Source organism: Rattus norvegicus, chromosome 10 (assembly GCF_021556685.1).
Source record: "Rattus norvegicus strain SHRSP/BbbUtx chromosome 10, alternate assembly SHRSP_T2T, whole genome shotgun sequence".
Taxonomy (NCBI): domain Eukaryota; kingdom Metazoa; phylum Chordata; class Mammalia; order Rodentia; family Muridae; genus Rattus; species Rattus norvegicus.
The window spans coordinates 76,191,239-76,214,401 of NC_141543.1; the positions used below are offsets into that span (position 1 = coordinate 76,191,239).

At 42.0% G+C, this 23,163-nt stretch overlaps 1 protein-coding gene across 20 annotated transcripts in view; it reads left to right on the forward strand.

Annotated features, from left to right (window-relative positions):
• The window catches only part of Bcas3 (BCAS3, microtubule associated cell migration factor), a 459,006-nt gene that overhangs the window by 65,628 nt on the left and 370,215 nt on the right, over positions 1 to 23,163 (forward strand). The gene's annotated exons all lie outside the window — the stretch shown is intronic.

The following is a 23,163-nucleotide window of genomic DNA, read 5'->3' on the forward strand; positions in this document are numbered from 1 at the left end:
CCGAGACTGTGAATCAGCTAATGATACAGCTTAATAGCAGTAGCAGCAGCAGATGCTCTCACCGGGGAGAGTGCAGGCAGGCAGGACAGAGCTGCTTTCTTGCTTTCTTTGCCCTCCTTTGGGCTGGGCAGCTGCTGGCAGGTACTGTACACATTTACAGTTGTCTTCAGATTTCAGAGAACCTGACAGGAAATTCTTCACAGGTGCGCTCAGAGGCGTGCCTTTTAGTTGGTTCCAGATCCAGTCAGGTTGATGACTAAGATCAACCATTACATGTCCACTCTTTGTCAGTTTTACACACAATCACCTTTCCTTATGTCATGCTTAATTTCCAAGTCACCACAACATAAAATAATTCTCCCTAACATGATACAACTATACAGGTACGGCTGCAAATGCAGTGTTTTCCCTAGAATAGGCATGCTACCTTGAAGAATTCTTAGTCTCTTAGTGTGTGAACGCTAAATATGTAGGTATAGATTCTTTACCACTGATACTGTCTTAATGTTCTCACATGATAAAGAGATTGTGGAAGTAAGACACACCTGTTTAGCACATTCTTAACAGAACAGGACAGAATCATCCTTGGAAATTGCAGTCTTCATTTCTGTAGCTTGTCACATGATCATAGCTGGTATTTATAACTGACATCTCTACCATCCATTCTGTGTTTCCTCTACATCCAGCAAACACTTCACGGTCTTGGTTCTTTCACTGGAGGGGTAAACCATGCCTTCATTCCTGCAGTGTGGGAGTGGGCCATTTACATCGCTTGGAATGGGTTATAGTTTCTATGGCAGTGCCAAGAGATGTTCTGAGAGATCCCCTGGACTCTGAAGTGACTCAGTTTGTTCCTGGTAGACTGAATTAGTCACCTCCCCAGACGTATCTTACTTAGCCTGTTGACAGAAGCTCATCAGGAGCCCAAAGTGGCTGGGAGAGCCTTAGCTTTCTGTTGGGTGGGTGTTTGCTATCTCCTGACAAGAGTACTTCCCTTTGAAACCCAGACTTCTGTTTCAGCATAAATTTTGCTTAGTGGGTAATGGTGAGTGGGGCCATATTCTTTTTTATTCCTTGATTCCTAGATCTGTGGGTCCTGGCTTTCAGGGAAACAGTGCCATGTGCTAGATGGTGATCCAAAGTGTAGAGACTTCTGGAAAATCCTACCTTGGGTCTAAAGGCTACTGCTAGTTTATTTTATATTTATTTATTTTTTGTAATTCATTTATTTTTATTTTATGTGCATTGGATTGGTGTTTTTCTTGTGTGTAATCTGTATGAAGGTGTTAAATGCCCTGGAATTAGAGCCAGACAGTTGTTGGCTACCATGTTGGTGCTAGAAATTGAACCTGGGTTCTTTTGAAGAACAATCAGTGCTCTTTAACCACTGAACCATCTCTCCAGCCCCTTATTTTTGTTCTTTAAGAGATAGTGTTTCTTTGTGTATTTCTGACTGGCCTGGAAGTTGATATATAGACCAGGTTGGCCTCACTGAACTCTGCCTGCCTCTGCTAACTGAGCGCTGGAGTTAATGGCAGGTGCCATCATAGCCCCTGTTTGGTATTCTGTGTCTTTAAAAGGTCATTCTATGGTTCAAGCTAGCTCTTTCAGGGTAGGGAAATGTAAGACTGATACATTCTTGATCATGGACCTACTGTCACACTTCTTTGCCCGTGTGCAACTCTGTGATGATGGATAAAGCATTCTGTAGGTCCATAGGAGACTGCTTTGGAGAAAGCCTTATGTACAGGTCTTGATAAAATTACTTCCCCAGGGGATATATAAAGCAATGTCTTTCTTCCTTCCAGGGTCCCAATGCCACTTCTGCTAAAGTTCATCCCCAGGAACCTTCCTTACAGAGCCTGGCATTATAGGGCTGTAGGCACTACTTCTCTAACTGGCCACACATTGAAAGTCTTAATCTACAGGCAATGAGAGTTTTCCCCATAGTCCAAGAGATGGAGCCCCAGCTTTAGTCTTCCCTGTCCACTATTCTGGCTCCTACCCAGGTTGAGTACACTGCCATCAGGTGGAGGAAGCAGCTGGTTATTATTCCTTTGAGAGCCTCATGTCCTACTCTGCCTCTGTTCAGGTGATGTAAGCCCAGTTGGAATGATCCATTTCAGTAAGAACTAAGTGCTGCCCTTTTCGTGGTGGAGAGGTCCAGTGTAGTTAGCTGACCACCAGGCTTCTGGTTGGCCACTCCAGGAGTGGTGGTGCACTAGGCTCAGTTTTGGCCTCTGGTCTTGGAGACTTAGCAGCAGCCACAGTTGGGTCAGCCTTAGTGAGTGGATGTATGTGTTGTTGAGCTCATGCATAGTCTTCACCTCCACACCTTTTGTTTCCTTTGTTCATGGGCCTACTCAGCTGGAGCAAGGATGGCTGGAGAGAGGCTGACTGCCCAAAGAAAGGGTTGTCTTGTCTACTTTACTGTTGACTCTCCCTCTGCTAACTTACCTTCTGATGAGAGTTTATATGGAACACATATCTTTCCATTTTTTGCCCAATTGTAGAGATCTGTGCATTCACCTCTTCCCCAAACATTGTTCTCACCAGTTTCCATGGATGGGTCTTCCCTATCCTGACCATCCAGCCAGACCAAGGGAAACATATCACGATGTGCACAGTCCAGAATTCTTCCCTGTGAAGATGTCCATTCACCAGTGAGTGCCCTTTAGAGTTGTCCCAGTAAGTGGCTTTAAGTGCTTCAGTGTCCATTTCTCTGGGGGTTGCCTGCATAGTGTTTAGGGTGGTCTGTAAACTAGGCCATGGTGTTCTTCATCTTCAGTCAGCTATTCACAGGACACACCATAGCTGTGTGTTAGGAGACATTGTAAAAGGAGTTGGAACTACAGGCAGAAAGTACAGCCTTGATGGGGTAAACAGTCAGTCAGGGAGAGCAGCAGCAAGCAGACAACAGCATAGCGGGCCTTTCTTTCTTTGACCTCCATTAATTAGAGATGCCACTGGAAGGTGCCACCCACATTTTGGGTGGGTCTTCTCACTCCAAGTAACCTGATTAAGAAAATCTCTCACAGGTGTGCCCAAACAGCTTGCCGTTTAGTTGGTTCCAGATCCAGTCAAGTTGAAAAGTCACACAAGCGTGCAGGGCTAAACAGTCTGGGGGAACAGAAAAACAGGAGGATGTGGAAGCTTGTCAAAGGCATCAAACTTTTCGTTGACTTCTTGGCTGCCCAACTAGTTACTTAGAAACAGAGGCAGTTCCCTGAAAGCCAGGCCTTCATATAAGGCAAAAATAACATGGCTGTGTGTTTTGAGATGTTAAATCTTGCAAATATTTTATAGTAGTTAATCTAAATCTTTTCTAAAAATCCCATGAACTGCACTTAAAATTTTAAGGGAAAACAGGAACAATCCAACAAGTCTCAAAAAGTGATTTATAAGAAATTAAACTCAGGAGAGTAACTATATTCAAAGTAGCAAAGAAAAACAAACAAACAAACAAAACCCTGACAGGGTAGCTGAAGGTAAACTGGGATGAAGCTGAGGGTAAACTTGGGTTGGGATGTGTGGTGATGAAATTCAGAGTTGGTGGCTTTTGCTTTACAGATGTTTATAGAAATGTACAATCTCCAGATGAAGGAGAGAGAGAGAGAGAGAGAGAGAGAGAGAGAGAGAGAGAGAGAGAGAGAGAGAGAGAGAGAGTGTGTGTGTGTGTGTGTGTGTGTGTGTGTGTGTGCGCATGCGCACACCTGTGTAACTCAGCTCTGGAAGTTTCGTCTTCTTTCCAACTTAAGAAGTATTTTCCTTTCCTTATAAACACAGCCCATGCTGTGATTAAAGGATTTGTTTTTAACACAATTTAAGGATGAATATCAGTTGTCATAAGGTAATGTCCCAGGGGAAGAGCAGTATGTCATAGTCTGTGAGAGGTGATTTACTGAGGAGTGGATTTTGATGATAAGGAGCTTATTTCTCAGGACCCTTCAGAAAAATAGAATAAGCCATGTGAACCTTTTGATTCAAGAAGTTCTTTGGATATGCACAACTTAATATTTTAAGTTCATGTGCATATTTCTGTCTGTAGCTGCCTTTGGAAGCCAGGACAAGTATTAGAGTACTGTAATTAGGGTAACAAGTGGTTGGGAGCTGCCTTGTGTCCGTGCTGAGAATTGAACTCAGGTCCTCTGGAAAAACAACAGATATGTTAAAGCCTGAACCATCTCTCCAGCCTTAAATTAATGTTGTTCTGAGCTGAGTTCTGTCACTCAGGCTGGTATTCACAGTGATCTTGCTGCCTGAGTTTGATTACAGTATTTTATGTAATCTTAATAAATGCTATATTCAGTAGAGGTTGGAGGAGACCCTTGGGATGACAGGAGTGTGACTTTTCTTTTGCCATGGAGTGCCCTTTACAGGTAATGTCTGCCACTTTGAGTTCTTGAATTGTTTTGTGAGGTCTGATGGAGTCACAGGTTAGACAGCATTACTTCTGCAGGCACACAGGAGAAGTCCACCAGTTCTGCTGCCTACAGAGAAGAGCCATTCTGCTAGGCCCCAGCTCTCCACTGCTCTGTCCCCCTGGGATCAGTCGGGCCTCTTGTCGGTCCTCTTCTCCTAGCTCTGCACCCTTGGATATCTGCCTCTTCTTACCCACCAGAGAATGGGTTTACTTATTCTTGAGTAGCATATGCCAACCACTAGCTTGGCAATTATGAATGGGACTGGCCAGCAGATGGATATGGGTGATCTGAGACCTAGATTCTAGTACAGGGGTGAGGAATTAGGGATTTTTAGCTCAGTGAAGCCAGCTTGCCCTAGTAAAAGGCTCTGGGTCTTGCCTTTTGTATTGTTGAGGAGGTGTATGTGTGGGTAAGGGGTAGGAGAAGAGGTCATAAAGAAAACTAGATTTTAGTGTAAAAGAGCCAATACGATGCTTCCATTTTGGGGCTTTTGGTTTGGGCTCATAGCTATGCTTTAGAGTGTTTCTCCTAGTGTGTGCAAAGCACTACAAACAACAACAAACAGAAGACTTTTCTACATTAGTAAATTAATGAAAAAGTAAATAAATCAATATATGGTTTTAGATTATAGGTGATTAAATGGTAAAGTCTGTGCCAATGTTGCTTCATAAATACTGAATGTGAAGCACTTCTAAGAGAGTGTAACCTTTGACCCTCAAGTCGTCTTCATATGATGTGATCACAGTTTATCTACGGATATCAGAAGATCTTGAGAAGAGGACTGCGCTATCACTTTTTCTCATGGCTTCAGTGCAGTCTTTAGACTTGAAGACAGAGTAAGCACTCCTACTGTGTGACCACTAGCAGACACCCTGGTAGGACACTGAGCAGACTTACTAGCTGTGCTTGTAATTTAAACTTTTATTTTTAATTTATTTTAATTTAATTCACATGTTCTGCCTGCATGTATGTCTGTGTACAGGTGTCAGTAAATAATAAATTATTAATAAACAAGAGATGGCATAAATATATATTTACAACATTTATCATGACTTAAGTTCTCTTCATCAGTTAAGAAAAAGTTATAGTTTCCATAAGAGGATAAGGCAAAGCTGGAACGTTATACACTTGACTCTTATGCTTAATGTAGTTATAAAATACCCAGTGGACAGATCTCAGTCTGAGGTAAGAGTGTATGTTTGCATAAACTGAGAATGGACTGTTACACTACTCTGCAACCTCAATTGTATTTATTTGTCTAAAACTATGAATTCAGTGGTTTGAGAGATGGCTCAGTGGTTAAGAGCACTGACTACTCTTCTACAGGTCCTGAGTTCAAATCACAGCAACCACATGGCAGTTCATAACTCTTTATAGCTTCAGCATCCAACTCCTCACATATACATATGTGCATACATGCATACATACATGCATACAAACATACAAAACACCAATGTATATAAAAATAGATTAAACTGGGGGAAAAATTAAATTAAAATGTAAGCTGGACTTCCTGGTTGGTGCCGCCACGGAGAGCTCGTAGGCAGCACCCCACGAGCAAACTTGAGCCTCGGGACCACAGGTAAGACCAACTTTTCTGCTGCAAGCGACCTGCCTGGTGAACTCAGGACACACAGAGGGAAAATTCCTCTAGGACCGGGCACTTCCGGTGGTTAGCGGGAGTCCCAAACCCGCGGATCCCTGCACGCAGCAGCTCTCTGCTCACAAACCCTGTGAGAGAGAGACCCAACCGCCTGGTCAGGTGGGCACTCCTGAAGCTGCAGAGTGGAAGAGACCACTAACACTGCCCACCCCTGCCCACATCCCTGGCCCAAGAGGAAACTGTATAAGGCCTCTGGGTTCCCATAGAGGAGGGCCCAGGAGCAGCAGGTCCACTGCGTCTGAGACACCGCCAGAACCTGAAGGGACCTACCGAATAAACAGTTCTCTGCACCCAAATCCCGTGGGAGGGAGAGCTAAACCTTCAGAGAGGCAGACACGCCTGGGAAACCAGAAGAGACTGCACTCTGCACACATCTCTGACGCCAGAGGAAAACACCAAACGCCATCTGGAACCCTGGTGCACGGAAGCTCCCGGAAAGGGCGGCGCAGATCTTCCTGGTTGCTGCCGCCACGGAGAGCTCGTAGGCGGCACCCCACGAGCAAACTTGAGCCTCGGGACCACAGGTAAGACCAACTTTTCTGCTGCAAGTGACCTGCCTGGTGAACTCAAGACACAGGCCCACAGGAACAGCTGAAGACCTGTAGAGAGGAAAAACTACACGCCCGAAAGCAGAACACTCTGTCCCCACAACTGGCTGAAAGAGAGGAAAACAGGTCTACAGCACTCCTGACACACAGGCTTATAGGACAGTCTAGCCACTGTCAGAAATAGCAGAACAAAGTAACACTAGAGATAATCTGATGGCGAGAGGCAAGCGCAGGAACCCAAGCAACAGAAACCAAGACTACATGGCATCATCGGAGCCCAATTCTCCCACCAAAGCAAACACGGAATATCCAAACACACCAGAAAAGCAAGATCTAGTTTCAAAATCATATTTGATCATGATGCTGGAGGACTTCAAGAAAGACGTGAAGAACTCCCTTAGAGAAACACAGGAAAACATTAATAAACAAGTAGAAGCCTACAGAGAGGAATCGCAAAAATCCCTGAAAGAATTCCAGGAAAACATAAATAAACAAGTAGAAGCCCATAGAGAGGAGTCACAAAAATCCCTGAAAGAATTCCAGGAAAACACAATCAAACAGTTGAAGGAATTAAAAATGGAAATAGAAGCAATCAAGAAAGAACACATGGAAACAACCCTGGATATAGAAAACCAAAAGAAGAGACAAGGAGCTGTAGATTCGAGCTTCACCAACAGAATACAAGAGATGGAAGAGAGAATCTCAGGAGCAGAAGATTCCATAGAAATCATTGACTCAACTGTCAAAGATAATGTAAAGCGGAAAAAGCTACTGGTCCAAAACATACAGGAAATCCAGGACTCAATGAGAAGATCAAACCTCCCATAGGCATACAAGAAGCCTACAGAACTCCAAATAGATTGGACCAGAAAAGAAACACCTCCCGTCACATAATAGTCAAAACACCAAACGCACAAAATAAAGAAAGAATATTAAAAGCAGTAAGGGAAAAAGGTCAAGTAACATATAAAGGCAGACCTATCAGAATCACACCAGACTTTTCGCCAGAAACTGAAAGCCAGAAGATCCTGGACAGATGTCATACAGACCCTAAGAGAACACATATGCCAGCCCAGGTTACTGTATCCTGCAAAACTCTCAATTAACATAGATGGAGAAACCAAGATATTCCATGACAAAACCAAATTTACACAATATCTTTCTACAAATCCAGCACTACAAAGGATAATAAATGGTAAAGCCCAACATAAGGAGGCAAGCTATACCCTAGAAGAAGCAAGAAACTAATCTTCTTGGCAACAAAACAAAGAGAAGAAAAGCACACAAACATAACCTCATATCCAAATATGAATATAACAGGAAGCAATAATCACTATTCCTTAATATCTCTCAACATCAATGGCCTCAACTCCCCTATATGCAACAAGGACCCTGCATTCTGCTGCCTACAGGAAACACACCTCAGAGACAAAGACAGACACTACCTCAGAGTGAAAGGCTGGAAAACAACTTTCCAAGCAAATGGTTGGAAGAAGCAAGCTGGAGTAGCCATTCTAATATCAAATAAAATCAATTTTCAACTAAAATTCATCAAAAAAGATAAGGAAGGACACTTCATATTCATCAAAGGAAAAATCCACCAAGATGAACTCTCAATCCTAAATATCTATGCCCCAAATACAAGGGCACCTACATACGTAAAAGAAACCTTACTAAAGCTCAAAACACACATTGCACCTCACACAATAATAGTAGGAGATTTCAACACCCCACTCTCATCAATGGACAGATCATGGAAACAGAAATTAAACAGAGACGTAGACAGACTAAGAGAAGTCATGAGCCAAATGGACTTATTTATATTTATAGAACATTCTATCCTTAAGTAAAAGGATATACCTTCTTCTCAGCTCCTCATGGTACTTTCTCCAAAATTGACCATATAATTGGTCAAAAAAAGGGCCTTAACAGGTACAGAAAGATAGAAATAATTCCATGCATCCTATCAGACCACCACGGCCTAAAGCTGGTCTTCAATAACAATAAGGGAAGAATGCCCACATATATGTGGAAATTGAACAATGCTCTACTCAATGATAACCTGGTCAAGGAAGAAATAAAGAAAGAAATTAAAGACTTTTTAGAATTTAATGAAAATGAAGGTACAACATACCCAAACTTATGGGACACAATGAAAGCTGTGCTAAGAGGAAAACTCATAGCGCTGAGTGCCTGCAGAAAGAAACATGAAAGAGCATATGTCAGCAGCTTGACAGCACACCTAAAAGCTCTAGAACAAAAAGAAGCAAATACACCCAGGAGGAGTAGAAGGCAGGAAATAATCAAACTCAGAGCTGAAATCAACCAAGTAGAAACAAAAAGGACCATAGAAAGAATCAACAGAACCAAAAGTTGGTTCTTTGAGAAAATCAACAAGATAGATAAACCCTTAGCCAGACTAACGAGAGGACACAGAGAGTGTGTCCAAATTAACGAAATCAGAAATGAAAAGGGAGACATAACTACAGATTCAGAGGAAATTCAAAAAATCATCAGATCTTACTATAAAAGCCTATATTCAACAAAACTTGAAAATCTGCAGGAAATGGACAATTTCCTAGACAGATACCAGGTACCAAAGTTAAATCAGGAACAGATAAACCAGTTAAACAACCCCATAACTCCTAAGGAAATAGAAGCAGTCATTAAAGGTCTCCCAACCAAAAAGAGCCCAGGTCCAGACGGGTTTAGTGCAGAATTCTATCAGACCTTCATAGAAGACCTCGTACCAATGTTATCCAAACTATTCCACAAAATTGAAACAGATGGAGCACTACCGAATTTCTTCTATGAAGCCACAATTACTCTTATACCTAAACCACACAAAGACCCAACAAAGAAAGAGAACTTCAGACCAATTTCCCTTATGAATATCGACGCAAAAATACTCAATAAAATTCTGGCAAACCACATCCAAGAGCACATCAAAACAATCATCCACCATGATCAAGTAGGCTTCATCCCAGGCATGCAGGGATGGATTAATATACGGAAAACCATCAACGAGCTCCATTATATAAACAAACTGAAAGAACAAAACCACTTGATCATTTCATTAGGTGCTGAGAAAGCATTTGACAAAATTCAACACCCCTTCATGATAAAAGTCCTGGAAAGAATTGGAATTCAAGGCCCATACCTAAACATAGTAAAAGCCATATACAGCAAACCAGTTGCTAACATTAAACTAAATGGAGAGAAACTTGAAGCAATCCCACTAAAATCAGGGACTAGACAAGGCTGCCCACTCTCTCCCTACTTATTCAATATAGTTCTTGAAGTTCTAGCCAGAGCAATCAGACAACAAAAGGAGGTCAAGGGGATACAGATCGGAAAAGAAGAAGTCAAAATATCACGATTTGCAGATGATATGATAGTATATTTAAGTGATCCCAAAAGTTCCACCAGAGAACTACTAAAGCTGATAAACAACTTCAGCCAAGTGGCTGGGTATAAAATTAACTCAAATAAATCAGTAGCCTTCCTCTACACAAAAGAGAAACAAGCCGAGAAAGAAATTAGGGAAACGACACCCTTCATAATAGACCCAAATAATATAAAGTACCTCGGTGTGACTTTAACCAAGCAAGTAAAAGATCTGTACAATAAGAACTTCAAGACTCTGAAGAAAGAAATTGAAGAAGACCTCAGAAGATGGAAAGATCTCCAATGCTCATGGATTGGCAGGATTAATATAGTAAAAATGGCCATTTTACCAAAAGCGATCTACAGATTCAATGCAATCCCCATCAAAATACCAATCCATTTCTTCACAGAGTCAGACAGAACAATTTGAAAATTCGTCTGGAATAACAAAAAATCCAGGATAGCTGAAAGTATCCTCAACAATAAAAGGACTTCAGGGGGAATCACTATCCCTGAACTCAAGCAGTATTACAGAGCAATAGTGATAAAAACTGCATGGTATTGGTACAGAGACAGACAGATAGACCAATGGCATAGAATTGAACACCCAGAAATGAACCCACACACCTATGGGCACTTGATTTTTGACAAAGGAGCCAAAACCATCCAATGGAAAAAAGATAGCATTTTCAGCAAATGGTGCTGGTTCAACTGGAGGTCAACATGTAGAAGAATGCAGATCGATCCATGCTTATCACCCTGTACAAAGCTTAAGTCCAAGTGGATCAAGGACCTCCACATCAAACCAGATACACTCAAACTAATAGAAGAAAACTAGGGAAGCATCTGGAACACATGGGCACTGGAAAAAATTTCCTAAACAAAACACCAATGGCTTACGCTCTAAGATCAAGAATCGACAAATGGGATCTCATAAAACTGCAAAGCTTCTGTAAGGCAAAAGACACTGTGGTTAGGACAAAACGGCAACCAACAGATTGGGAAAAGATCTTTACCAATCCTACAACAGATAGAGGCCTTCTATCCAAAATATACAAAGAACTCAAGAAGTTAGACCGCAGGGAGACAAATAACCCTATTAAAAATGGGGTTCAGAGCTAAACAAAGAATTCACAGCTGAGGAATGCCGAATGGCTGAGAAACACCTAAAGAAATGTTCAACATCTTTAGTCATAAGGGAAATGCAAATCAAAACAACCCTGAGATTTCACCTCACACCAGTGAGAATGGCTAAGATCAAAAACTCAGGGGACCGCAATTGCTGTGGAGGATGTGGAAAAAGAGGAACACTCCTCCATTGTTGGTGGGATTGCAGACTGGTACAACCATTCTGGAAATCAGTGTGGAGGTTCCTCAGAAAATTGGACATTGAACTGCCTGAGGATCCAGCTATACCTCTCTTGGTCATATACCCAAAAGATGCCCCAACATATAAAAAAGAGACACGCTCCACTATGTTCATAGCAGCCTTATTTATAATAGCCAGAAGCTGGAAAGAACCCAGATGCCCTTCAACAGAGGAATGGATACAGAAAATGTGGTACATCTACACAATGGAATATTACTCAGCTATCAAAAACAATGACTTTATGAAATTCGTAGGCAAATGGTTGAAACTGGAAAATATCATCCTGAGTGAGGTAACCCAATCACAGAAAAACACACATGGTATGCACTCATTGATAAGTGGCTATTAGCCCAAATGCTTGAATTACCCTAGATGCCTAGAACAAATGAAACTCAAGACGGATGATCAAAATATGAATGCTTCACTCCTTCTTTAAAAGGGGAACAAGAATACCCTTGGTAGGGAATAGAGAGGCAAAGATTAAAACAGAGACTGAAGGAACACCCATTCAGAGCCTGCCCCACATGTGGCCCATACATATACAGCCACCCAATTAGACAAGATGGATGAAGCAAAGAAGTGCAGGCCGACAGGAGCCGGATGTAGATCTCTCCTGAGAGACACAGCTAGAATACAGCAAATACAGAGGCGAATGCCAGCAGCAAGCCACTGAACTGAGAATAGGACCCCCGTTGAGGGAATCAGAGAAAGAACTGGAAGAGCTTGAAGGGGCTCGAGATCCCATATGTACAACAATGCCAAGCAACCAGAGCTTCCAGGGACTAAGCCACTACCTAAAGACAATAAATGGATTGACCCTGGACTCTGACCTCGTAGGTAGCAATGAATATCCTAGTAAGAGCACCAGTGGAAGGGGAAGCCCTGGGTCCTGCTAAGACTGAACCCCCAGTGAACTAGATTGTTGGGGGAAGGCAGCAATGGGGGGAGGATAGGGTGAGGAACACACATAAAGAAGGGGAGGGGGAGGGATTAGGGGGATGTTTGCCCGGAAACTGGGAAAGGGAATAACACTCGAAATGTAAATAAGAAATACTCAAGTTAATTAAAAAGAAAATGTAAGCTCGAGTGATGGTTCTGCAGTTAAGAGCACTGGCTGCTCTTCCAAAGGATCAGGGTTCAAATCTCAGCACCCACAATGCAGTTCACAACTGTCTGTAATTCTCATTTCAGGGGATTTGACACTCGTACACAGACATACATGGAGGCAGAACATCAATGTGAAGAAAATTAAAATAAATTAAAAATAAAAGTTTAAATTACAAGCACACCTAGTAAGTCTGCTCAGTGTCCTACCAGGGTGTTTGCTAGTGGTCATACAGTAGGAGTGTTTACTTGGTTATTTATTTACTTTTTTAAATTTAAGATTTTTATTTCAGTCTGTGAGAGTTTTACACATAAGTGTATATGTGTGTCACTATATCTCTGGTAACTGGAAGTCAGAAGAGGCCTTAGGTTCCCTGGAGTTGGAATTCTGGGTAATTGTGAGCCATCTTATGGGTGCCTGGAACTCAACCCTGATCTTCTAGAAGAGCAGCTAGTGCTCTCACCTGCTGAGCCATCTCCTCAGCCTTGGGTTTATGTTTTTAAAGGTAGGTGTCACTTGCTATAATACTTTAATATATATTCTTGAGAGTCTGTGCTTTCTGAGACTTGGCTGGATCAGATAAAACATTCAGCCATCAATTTTAGAGGAGTTTAATAAAAATCAAACATATATAGCTGGGGTCTGTTGTTTTCTCAGTGAATAGAACCATTACCAGAATGTGCTAGATGAAGAGTAGCTTCAGGAGGACTCAGGAGGATGGCAAGGCACTGTGGGTGTTCTACACATTCCCATTCCCCCACCAGCCACTCGCCCGGCCTGCATTGTGAAGTTGAGAGTTTGAGATGGCAGTGATGCAGTCGACGTGATGATTGCCCCGGTGCTTAAATAAAGTAGTGAGTGTTCAAAACGAAGAATGAAAGACGATCAGGGTGAAGGTAGAGGTATCCCAGGCAGGGGAAAATTCACTGTAGGCTTTCACACTTGTCTGCAAAATTTCTCAGTGAAACTGACCTAGTTTTAATAAAAGAGTATACAGCACTGTTCTCAGAATAATGTGTGCGTGTGTGCGTGTGTGTGTGCACGTGTGTGTGGGCGTGTATGTGTGTGCGCGCGCGCGCTCGCGTGTGTGTATGTGTGTGTAAGTTGCATGAAGGTCAGAGGACACCCTTCAGTCTCTGTCATTGGGCTCTGTCTTGTTTTGAGACGCATTGTCTTTTGTGCTGTGGATGCCAGACTATCCGGTCCACAACATGGCAATCAAATACATGCACCATACCATGGCTTTTGTGAGTCAGGCTCAGCTTCCCATGTTTTTGTGGCAGACACTTATGGATCCATCTCCCCAGACCCATTATTGGAATTTTGATAAATCTTAGCTTTTTGTTAGAGAATATCATAGCATAAGGTTTGAAATGTGCTCTGCTTCAGTCACTTGCAGGCAGTCCTTCCTTGCCTTTGCATTTGCTAGGAAGACTTGCTTGACATCACAAATCCATGCTTGATTCATGGCTTCATCCTGTGTGTATGGTGTATGTATGAGCCTGTGCTCTCACACACTCTTGTCATAGGGACATTCCCTTCTTTGTCTGTTTGTTTACAGGTCAGAAATTGATGTTGGGTCTCTTCCTTTGGCCTGAATCTGGGGCTCATTTATTGGGCTAGCCATGCTGACTGAGCTACCAGCATTTGCGTATGTCACACATGTGCTTAGAATTGAACTCAGGCTCTCACAGTTTTGGGGCAAGCCCAGCACTTTTACCCATGTTCTCAAACAGGAGCTTGACCACCTCTGTCATGGTCAAATGAGTGTGAAAGATTATTTACAAAGAGAGCCAAGCATCCTTAAATGTGTGAAGGAATACTCACAAGACCCCATCCTGTCCATTGAGCAGAAGTGAATGGTCGTTCTAAGCCGTTCTGGTCTCTGGTGGTTTTTCATTCAGTAACTGTTTATTTTGAAACTAAAAATGTCAGCTCTGCTTCTGTCTGGCCAGGAAGGGTGGATGTGGAGACACCACAGCTCTTGCACTCATTGATTGCTTGCGTTTCTGAGGGGACATCATAGCTCTTGCGCTCTGTGTTTCTGAGGAGACACCACAGCTCTTGCACTCACTGATTGCATGTGTTCCTGAGTTCTTGATTTTAGTTTAAATTTTGTCCAAGCTGGTGTGTAGGTTGTGGGGTACGGGGTCAGGAATGAGCAAGAATGGTGCAGATAAAAAGAGAGGAAGGAAAAAGGCTTGAGCAAAAATGACCCTTTTCGGGATTCAAATTGCACGTAGAACAGGAAGTAAATTAACTGGAGAGTTGACGGACTTTACAGAGCTGTTCGTGGGCCCGAGAAAATTGTCTTGAGGTCACCAATGGTATTTGAGAAGCATTAAATATTTGCAGTATACTAACTGGATATCATAAACAATGGCACATTGACATCATCTGACAGGCTTTTGGTCTTTTATATTGTACTGATTTCATTGGAAAATTGTTTGTGGTTATGTAGTGTGTGTGTGTGTGTGTGTGTGTGTGTGTGTGTGTGTGTGTGTGTGTACACACGCATGTGCACATGATAATTTTGGAATTAGAGGACAAAGTATTTTTTTAAATGTATTATCTTCTTTCCCCTCTTCCATGGAGTTTGCTGAGCTCCAAGTGGCAGGACTTGGTGGAGAGCTCTGGTTTGGGCTCCTGTATTTGGCTGTAGATGCATTCATGTGCACACGCCAGCTGCTCACCAGACTCCTGTGATGCTCATGTTGAATGTCTGCTCAACGGTGGGCCACAGAGTGATTCCCCAGCACTCCTTCCTCTAAGAACAGTCAGGCTATGCTTCCTCCCTCCCTCCCTTCCTCCCCCCTCCCTCTCTCCTTCCTTCCTTCCCTTCCTTCCTCTTTCCTTTCTTTTCTCCCTCTTTCCCTCTCCTCCCTTCTCCCCTCTACTCTCTTCTTTTTCTTTTTTCTCCCCCCACCCCACATACATTTCAAACTATGCATCCCTAGCTGGCCTGGACTCAGTGTAGACCAGGCTGGGCTTCAACTCAAACCTACCTGTCTCTTTGTTTTGAGTACTTAAGATGAAAGTGGGAAATAGAGCCAGGTTTTATTATATTTTTTTTTTGTCTTAAGGCATGGTCCTATTATGTTGTTTTGGCCAGCCTGAAACTCATTTTGTAGCCTAGGGTGGCTTTGAATTCATAGCAGTCCTCTTTTCTTAGCCTCCTGAGTTTTTTGGGATTTTAGGTCTGTGCCACCATGCCTGACTTTATATTTCCTTTTTGATTTATATTTACCATACAAACTCAGTTTCGGCATGTAGCTAATACTTTTTTTCTTAGAGAAAATTTGAGTTGAAATACAGTTAAATTAAAATTCTCATGCAAGGAGATTTGACTTTCTATTTAATATCTCTTCATTTAGAGACATTTTAAGGCAAAGGATTCTTGTCACTGTGTAGATCCCAAGTAATTTTGGGGTGGCTCTTGTTTCCATTCTTTATTATGTGTATTTAAGGGAATCCTCCTCTTCCTCCCTTTTCTTTTTTAGAGATAGGTCTCATATGTACTCTCCGTTGACCTGAAACTTGGTATGTAGACCAGAATGCCTTGGATTTTAGATGTTCCCCTGCCTCTGCCTTTTGGATGCTGGGATTTAAGGCAGGCCCCTTTGACTGACTGACTGACTAATTAATTGTGTGTGTGTGTGTGTGTGTGTGTGTGTGTGTGTGTGTGTGTGTGTGTGCGCGCGCGCGCATATACACTTGAGGTGCATGCCACAGTGTATTGTGCAGGTCACATGACACCTCTTGACATTTGTGGTCACCTGGACCTCCCTTGAGACAGGCTCTTTCTTGTCATTTCTACACTGTGTGTCCTGTGTGGTCCTGGGCAGCGAGATTCTCAGAAGTTGTGTCTGCCTCCTGTCTCACTGTACCAGTGCTACTATAGATTTGAGCCACTGCTTTTTTTATTTTTTTGAAGTAAGTTCTGGGTGCTGAACTCAGATTTGAAAAAACGTATCTTTGAAGGAAACTTGGATGTGAATGACACAGCATATGAATCTTGTTTTCATTTCTTCTTGTTCCTTGTTCTACAGTTTTTTTTTTTTCACAAAGATTAACCTAGAATTGGTGCTTTATAGATGGTCCTCATGCTATGGCTGAATATATAGGTATAATAGAAACAATGAAGGCTTTAGAGAAAAGATACAGAAGTAAATTTGTAGATGAAGAAGCATAGTATTTGACAGTTCCTGGTCTCGGGATCCTTAATTGAAACGTGGTGCTGGTCCAGGGGTACCATTCTGAATCCTGTGAGGATTAAGTGAGGCAGAATTTTCACTGCGGTCTGGTATGTATTAGCCGTGGCACATAGTTGTTTATTTGAATCTGAGGATAGGAACAGTAGAGAGAATTCACTAGTGGGAATTCTTTTTCTTGACGTAGTTATCTGATTTTAGGCTGGGAATAAAAGCTTAGGCTTTTTGGTGTCAGAGCTTGCTCACCTCTGCTGTTTTTGCTCTAGTTTGCCAGTCCTCATGGGCTAAGCTAGGGCTGCTTTTAGGGATCTTTACTTCCATGGAAAAATTGTAATTTGTTTATATTCCCTACAGAAGCCCAAGTGTATAATGCTGTACACATATCTTTATTGAGGCATAATTGAAACATGATTAACTGCACCTCCTTAATGTATGCAGTTTGATACATTTTGACATCTGTATATACCCATGAAACCATCACTCCAATCAGGAAATGAGCACGGCTGCCCCCACAATAGTTTTTTCGTGCCCAGCTGTGATGTATCCTTGTGCGTCCCTCCCCTGGGTAGAAGGTGCTTGCTTCAAGGTAGTAAGGCTCAGAATAGCACTTGAATCTTGACTTAGTAATAAACTTTAAAAATGATTCTTTGCTGTTGTCTAGTTTAAGGTAACTTCAGTGGGTAGTTAAGAATATAAAAGTAAGCATCTTTGTGCTCCACGTTTCCCTTCCGCTCCATAACCTCAAGGCCTTTTATAAGCATAGCTTTTCTTTTAGAAGCAGTTCGTAAAACTACTAAAGGGCTTGCAGTTCCACTGTGTAATCATTTCAAAACAACAGTTTTTTCAGCCACCAAAAAGGATGCAGTCTTGACATTTAAATAGAAAACACATTGAGTTTTGGCTGAAGTTGCTCTGCTGGTTTAAATGTTGGTTCAGTCAACTTCAGGCTTAGATTACAAGATTTGCAAATTAAAGGAAACCAAACGGGAAGGAACATCTGCATAGATTCTGACTTTGTGGAATTCCACCCAGGCACGCTTACTCTCCTGGCAGAACAGAGCATGTGTGCAGTGAATAATTCTGCAAACGGATCACTGCTGTGCTGCGATTATCTTCAGGATGCAGCGGAGAGGGACCAGCACTTAACACGAGCAACATGGGGGTTTCACATGACTTAGTTGTAAAGCCATATTTCAGGAAGATTTGTGATTTGGGGTGTGTGTGTGTGTGTGTGTGTGTGTGTGTGTGTGTGTGTGGTGTGTGTGTGTGGTGTGTGGTTGTTGTTGTTGTTGTTATGATGAAGGCCCTCTTTGGTGTCCTGACTGGTCTTGAACTCCCTTGAATAGCTGGAGCAACTGGAGCGCCCACAGCATCACTCGCAGCAAGATCTTGTGCTGATATGTATATGGTATTTAACCAGAATAAAAGCTTTCCAAATGTCACTAATTGTGTTACTTGATGATTTTATTGTATTAGAGAACTGGGGTTTCAAGGAAGGTAATTTGCTTTAACTAAGGTTGAAATCTGTTATAATCAAAGACTATATGGATGTAATTTACTGAGTAAATTATAACACAGACATAGTAAAATATAAGGGATCTTTGTTTGCTACTGGGCTAATCATACATTGTGTATCTGATTTTAAGATGTTTGTTATAGGTCACCTAGCATGCCATTTAGATAGCAATCTCAAAGAACTGCCTCATTCGAATGCTTGCTCCTTTTATTCTAAGAAGGGGTTTTAATGTTGTTTCGTGGCACACTGGGCACTCTCTCATCTACTTCTCCAGTAGTAAGGCAGGGCATTGTTTCCACATGGGAAGAAGAAAAGGCTGTCCTCACATGATGCTTGGCACTTTCTTGTGGCAGTTGTGTGGCAGAGCAGGAGGAGGCATGTGGCTTTTATAATGGATAGAATCAAAGGTGATGAGAAGCATCCTATGAAGTGCAGATCCGCCCTGGAGAGCGGAGAATTACATGCGCCAGTATCATCAGGGCTAAAGACACCCTCATCTTGGTAGGCAGCAAGCTGTGCAGAGATAAAAAGCTAATAGGGATTAAAACGAATACGAACTAACAGTGGTTGAGCCACTTAAACGTCTTGCTCTCCCCAGCGCTCAAGTACAGTCTTTATTCATTTCTTCCAGTGGCTTTGAGTACCACTTCCTAATCCCTAGATACTGCACTCGAACACGTGCACACACATACGTATGCACACACACACACACACACACACACACACATGTACTCACACATAGTATTCATTTCTGAGTCTTTGTCATTGATGACTAGAAGTAGAATTGCTGGGTGATTATGCGAGCAGTTTTATATTCTAGGTACCTCTGTTGATCAGCATGGGGTTCCACTATCCAGGACAAGGACTGAGTGTGTGTCCTTGCCTCTGTTCCAGGAGGTTTCCCATGAGACTGGGTAGAAGCAACATCTTTCTTTCCATTTGTAGTCACTTAGAATCAATTACCTTCGCTGTCCTCTACCTGCATTTCAGCTACTGAATGCTGTCAATTAGTGTCTCTTTATGTTTGAGAAATGTCAGTTCAACTGTAATAGCACAAAACATGGTTTTGTGGCACAGGTTTGGTTAGAACAGACCCTAGATGGCGATGTCAGTCCTCAGTGTCGTTTAGATCACGAGTGGAAGTTGTGCACGTCACTTTGTAGGAAAGGTCATCCGGTGTTTAGGGGAGGAGGACGGTTTACAGGGCCCCAGGAGCATCATTCTGCTGTGTGCTCCACAGAGCCCCGCTGCCTCTTCATGTCCGTGTAGCTCTCACTCACACCTCAGGATAGTGTGGACCAAGCAGTTTGGCTTTGAAAAATAATTATTTTGTATTTCTTCTTATTTTCTTGGACAACAGTAACAACAACATAATCCCTTTCAAAGTATTGCTTTGTGTTCATAAACAAATGGATATTATTTAAAAATAGTTTTGTTATTTAAAGGTTATTACTATTATTCTATCATTATGGCAATTTTATACCCCTATGCTCATTGTTTAAAAATGGATTGGATCGAGTTCTTGTCACTGATTTTTATACTGTCACAAAATCATGGCGGTGAGGGCTATGGCTTAGACTCTATTAGCTTTTTGTTTCTCAATGAGAGCGCTACCTGTCCTGTTAGGTTGTCTTCATGTGGGTGTGAGAGAAGGCACTTGGAGGATTGGGACACTTAGCTGGAAAAGGGGCTTTGATTGCCCTCTAGTAATTTTTTAAATTATTGAAACTCAAATGTCTAATATTTTTATCATTCCCTTCAATATAACAGTCTATATTTCTCTCTGTGAAAAATATGAAACACTGTAAAAAAAAAAAACAGTGAAATACTGGTTCACCTTGACTGGAGAGTCAATTTACTCCTGACTCATTTTCATTTTTCATGAGGGTTGGAAAGATACCTTCTGAATAGGTTTATAAAGCTTTGGTTAGTAAGGACCACAGAGTGGGGTAAACAGCTGCAGTGCAGGTCTGTGAGTCACTCGTCAAACAGCAGTGTTGGAGAAATGATAACACAGTCCTCTACTGTGAAAGATAGAACTGCTGCGATCGCAGCCATTTTAAATTATTAAATGCTGTAAACGCCATAAAGTTAATTAGAAGAGGAACAAGTTCTACAAAGATAAATGTGTTTTCAATATGATCTGTAGGGAGGGGTACAGTGAATAGGGAGGAAATTTATTTCTGGCAGGACTCTAGCCATGGAACTGTGGCTGAACTTTTTACCCTAATTACCTCCTGCTAATGCCTGCAGCGGTCTGGAATCAAAGCAGCGCTTCAGGCCCTGGAAATTCTCTGATGTGGCGAACGTTTGTTGTGTGAGGAGGGTTTCTTAAGAAAAAGCAGAATATTGTGACAGAATTAAAAAAAAATTTCTCAGTTACCACCCACCTCACTTGTTGCCTGCAAAAATAGAGTAATTGTTTGCATCTGTGTCTTCCTTTCCCCTAAGAAATAACTGTCATAAATCAATGTGACAGAGAGCCAGTGAGCTGAGGCTTGCTAGACATAGGTTTTTATTTTAATTATTTTTTCTTTTCAAAGTTTCTACTTTAAGATTTAGGTCCGAAAATATAAAGACATTTGTGTGTGTGTGTGTGTGTGTGTGTGTGTGTGTGTGTGTGTGTGTGTGTGTTGCTTAAGAAGAAGCATTCAGCCCCCTTTAAAAAAAGGGAGAGAATCCAGGCCCTAAAGCGTGCTTTATGAAATGAATTCTGAAGCCGCTCAGTGTCAGAATGACCACAGTTCACGGCTCAGTCCTAGAAGCAGAGATGGGAATGTGCAGACTTCATTGTTGGTCCTCTGATGACTGAGAAGGAGCCAGGGAGAAGCTCTCAGTGTCCCCTGAGGGTCAGCGTGTTCCTCCATCTTGCAGAGGATTTCTGTCCTCTTGTTTACATGTGTGGCACATCGTCTGCAGAGAGCATTTCTGTGCTGTATGTCACAGGTGCCAAGAATGCATATCGTCTACCCTGGTGTCCAGGTCTCCGTGAAGTTGGATCTCCAGTTCCAGCCTTTACCGGTCTTCTTGAAGGACTTTAAGTAATTGATGGTGTAAGGAAAGCAACAGCATTGGCTCCTTTTTTTTTTTTTTTTCCTTTTTCCTCTTTTTTGGGAACTGGGGACCGAACCCAGGGCCTTGCGCTTGTAGGCAAGCGCTCTACCACTGAGCTAAATCCCCAACCCCCAGTATTGGCTTCTTAATGCCAATGAAGTTGTCCTTTCAGACAGACGCCTGGCCGGCAGCTTTTTATAGTTAGGATGCTGTGGATTTTTTTTTTTTTTTGATCCTGGGGAGTAAAGTGAAGTTTTATTCCTTATAACAGAATATTAAATTTCATTCATGGCTGTGCTGAGAGCCACATCCCTCTGTGATTAGGCATGGCCATTGATTGTCCCACTGTAATGGCGCTATTTTGTCTTTTGTGTACGTACACACTTGTGCAGCACCTGTGATTGTGCTTCTGCATTGGTTTCTGCACACGAGGGCATTACTTTGGACTCCCAAGTTTCAAATCATGTTACAAATGATTAGTTTTGTTCTGTACCTGTGCTAATAGAAAGGTGTATAGTGTCCCAAGACAATGATATGTGTTCACATCTACTGAACTGCTTCAGAATTAAGTTGCTCATGGGAAAGGCAATAGCAGCTTACACTCCCCGCTATTCTACCTTACCTTGCTCTGCTCAGTTCTGAGCAGATAGTGATAGTGAGTCCAACTGTGTATGTCTGTCTGATGAGAAAATACCGATATTGCCAAAACATCGCAGTAGGCTTCATAGTTACTTATACATCTATTTCTATAAACTTTTGAAATAATTATAAAAGCATTTATTTTCAGACAATCTTACTGCATAGTCCTGCTGGTCTGAAACTCATCATATACCAGACTAGATCACAGAGTTCTCCAGCCTCTGCCTGGAGTGCTGGGATTAAAGGGGCGAACAACTATGCCAACTGCAAAATAATTCCATGAACTATTTTAATTAACATTGCACCTCAGCGTCCTGGACAGGGAGCAGCTGAGATTCGTGCATTCAGCACTGCTCAGTAGAACGGCTCAGATCCCCAGCATTTAAACTGGCGTTATTCTGGCACCGCGGCAAAGAATAATCTCAGCCCTTCGGAGAACTAGGAGATTCAAGCCCAATCCGGGACTCTGGGAAAGAGAAGAGCATGCCTGTTAGGCCACTCGGAACTTATAGATAGTGAGAGACTTTGAATCATGCCCAAAGTATAAGCAGGGCATCAGTGTGTGAGGCACAAGCAGCTCCTGGCTTATATTTGTGTGAGCAATTGTAAATTATTTTATTTTAATGTTGATGGGTGCTTCACCTGCAAGCTGCCTGTGACCACTGTGTGCCTGCTGCCTAGCAGAGCCCTGAAGCGGGTCTCTGATCTGCTGTCACTGGAGTGCAGATGCCTATGGGCCACCATGTGAATGCTGGGGCTAGAAACTGCTGTGTGTTGATGTCATTTGTATTTAAATGTCACACACGTTAGTAGATTCTGGAGTTTGCAGTGACAGTAGAGTAAGGAAAGTAGGCAGATAGCTCCATGGTGGGGCTGCTTGTGGTCCCTAAGCTTACTGTGCAGAAGTTGGTATCATTAGCTGCTTTTGGTAGTTGAGCCAGACATGAATATTCTCACTTCAGCTTTATAATGTTTTTCATTTAGCTAGGGAAATATAAGACTGTTGATGGGCAAAATGATTTCCGGTTCTTATTTATTTATATTATTATAATGGTTATATTATTATTTATTTATATTATTTTATTTATTTATATTATTATGGTTATTATTTATAATAATAGAGAAGCAGTTATAAGTTATCTTGGTATAAGGAAAATAAATCTGACCAATATTCTGTGTGTATGGGTATGAGATTTCTTTCACTATTATCGATTCTTTAAAAAAATATATATTTTTAAAGGTTTATT